Source organism: Schistocerca gregaria, unplaced genomic scaffold, assembly GCF_023897955.1.
Source record: "Schistocerca gregaria isolate iqSchGreg1 unplaced genomic scaffold, iqSchGreg1.2 ptg001646l, whole genome shotgun sequence".
Taxonomy (NCBI): Eukaryota; Metazoa; Arthropoda; class Insecta; order Orthoptera; family Acrididae; genus Schistocerca; species Schistocerca gregaria.
In genome coordinates, this window is record NW_026062914.1 from 42,501 (window position 1) to 45,000 (window position 2,500).

Sequence of the window (2,500 nt, forward strand, 5' to 3'; positions counted from 1 at the left end):
TTGCCGGCGGGAGACAACACGCGCCACCTATGGTGACCGGCAGCTCCAACGCCAGCGCCACACAAGGGCAAAGCCCCACTTGGGTGCAGAAGCGAACTCTCCCAGCACAGCGCACGCGCCAACACGTCCGCACAACTGCGATACAAACCACCTGCGAGAACCGCTGGGGCGACCGAGCAGCAGACGGCGTCGCGGCGCCGAGTGCCAGGCGGCGGCGCATCCTCAACGCACACAGTCCTCAATCAGACCAGCACACTGCAGATGTCCACCGCGCTTCGCACCGGGCTCGGCTGAACCAACTTTGGCCGCCAGGCGCCGCGTGCAGGGTGCGCCGCAGCGTAGCTGCGCCGCCTGCCGAGCCCGTCGGCTGGCGCTCCTGCCACTCGGCGCCCCCCACCAGCCGCCTGTTGCGCGTGCGCCCACGCAGCGCGCGGCCAACACGCCGGGCGGCCCCCCTTCACCGGCCGGGAACAGTCCCACCAAGCCACCGCCGCGTATCGCTTCATACCCACATGGGCCTAGTCACGTGTGTGGATGTGGCGGGTACCGCTGAAACAACCGGTTAATAGCTGTACCGATCGTCGCCATCACAGATTCACCTCCAGCGTGAACAACCGCTCAACAACGGATTTCCAGTTCATTTGCGTATCTTGGGCAGTAAACGTAGATGTCCACCTACATTTGCGAATTCAACAATTCTTGCATGCCAGGATGTCATGTGTCACGACACGCTACATCAGACCACATACACACTGCGACATGTGCAGAAGAGAACACGTGGAAGGTGGCCCGCGCACGTATGCGATGTCCCTTCCGCGATCCACTGTCAACCGGCATCTGCGGCATGTCCCAGATATGGAACGCGGTCCACCAGGGTAGCACTTTGTGTGAGGCAATACGACAAAGTCGGAATACACGCGTCACTACATCACACGGCTCACGCTGACCTGACCTGACTCACCGCACCACCACCCCCAGCGACCCAGGGTGACATACAATGCGTTCGTACGTTCCTCCCACACGCCTCTACGGCGTACCACAGTGCAACCTAGCTGTTATTGGGAGACGAGACAAGTAGCATCGAGCACAACATATGGAAATTGAGATTCGACACCGTTGGGCACAGCCAGCGTACGGTCACACGTATCACACTACTTCACTCTGTACGTAACTACCGATGATCGGTACAGCGTGTGGGTTACGCGTACGACATCAGCGGACAATGGACACAGACCATACCACGACGTACACTGAGGGCGTCGACATCTGAACGCAACTGAACAGCTGCGAGGCTCATTTAACACTCAAACGCCAGACCGACCAGCTTGAGAGGACGGAGACACAAAGAGAGGGGCAGAGGGGGGGGGGGGGCGATATAGTCCTATTGCAATACAATTGACAGTGGATAGCGGGAATATGTGGAAAGTAAGCAACACTCGCAAGACATCTACATGAGGATAACAACGACACCAGAGATTCCGAGCAGTGAACTATGTTAGGCAAAGGGACAACGTGGGTTAGGTTAAGGGACAACGTGGGTTAGGTTAAGGGACAACGTGGGTTAGGTTAAGGGACAACGTGGGTTAGGTTAAGGGACAACGTGGGTTAGGTTAAGGGACAACGTGGGTTAGGTTAAGGGACAACGTGGGTTAGGTTAAGGGACAACGTGGGTTAGGTTAAGGGACAACGTGGGTTAGGTTAAGGGACAACGTGGGTTAGGTTAAGGGACAACGTGGGTTAGGTTAAGGGACAACGTGGGTTAGGTTAAGGGACAACGTGGGTTAGGTTAAGGGACAACGTGGGTTAGGTTAAGGGACAACGTGGGTTAGGTTAAGGGACAACGTGGGTTAGGTTAAGGGACAACGTGGGTTAGGTTAAGGGACAACGTGGGTTAGGTTAAGGGACAACGTGGGTTAGGTTAAGGGACAACGTGGGTTAGGTTAAGGGACAACGTGGGTTAGGTTAAGGGACAAATTGAGTTAGGTTAAGGGACAAATTGAGTTAGGTTAAGGGACAAATTGAGTTAGGTTAAGGGACAAATTGAGTTAGGTTAAGGGACAAATTGAGTTAGGTTAAGGGACAACGTGGGTTAGGTTAAGGGACAAATTGAGTTAGGTTAAGGGACAAATTGAGTTAGGTTAAGGGACAAATTGAGTTAGGTTAAGGGACAAATTGAGTTAGGTTAAGGGACAAATTGAGTTAGGTTAAGGGACAAATTGAGTTAGGTTAAGGGACAAATTGAGTTAGGTTAAGGGACAAATTGAGTTAGGTTAAGGGACAAATTGAGTTAGGTTAAGGGACAAATTGAGTTAGGTTAAGGGACAAATTGAGTTAGGTTAAGGGACAAATTGAGTTAGGTTAAGGGACAAATTGAGTTAGGTTAAGGGATAATCTGGTACAACCACAGTTAGGTTAAGCGATAATCTGGTACAGCCACAGTTAGGTTAAGCGATAATCTGGTACAGCCACAGTTAGGTTAAGCGATAATCTGGTACAGCCA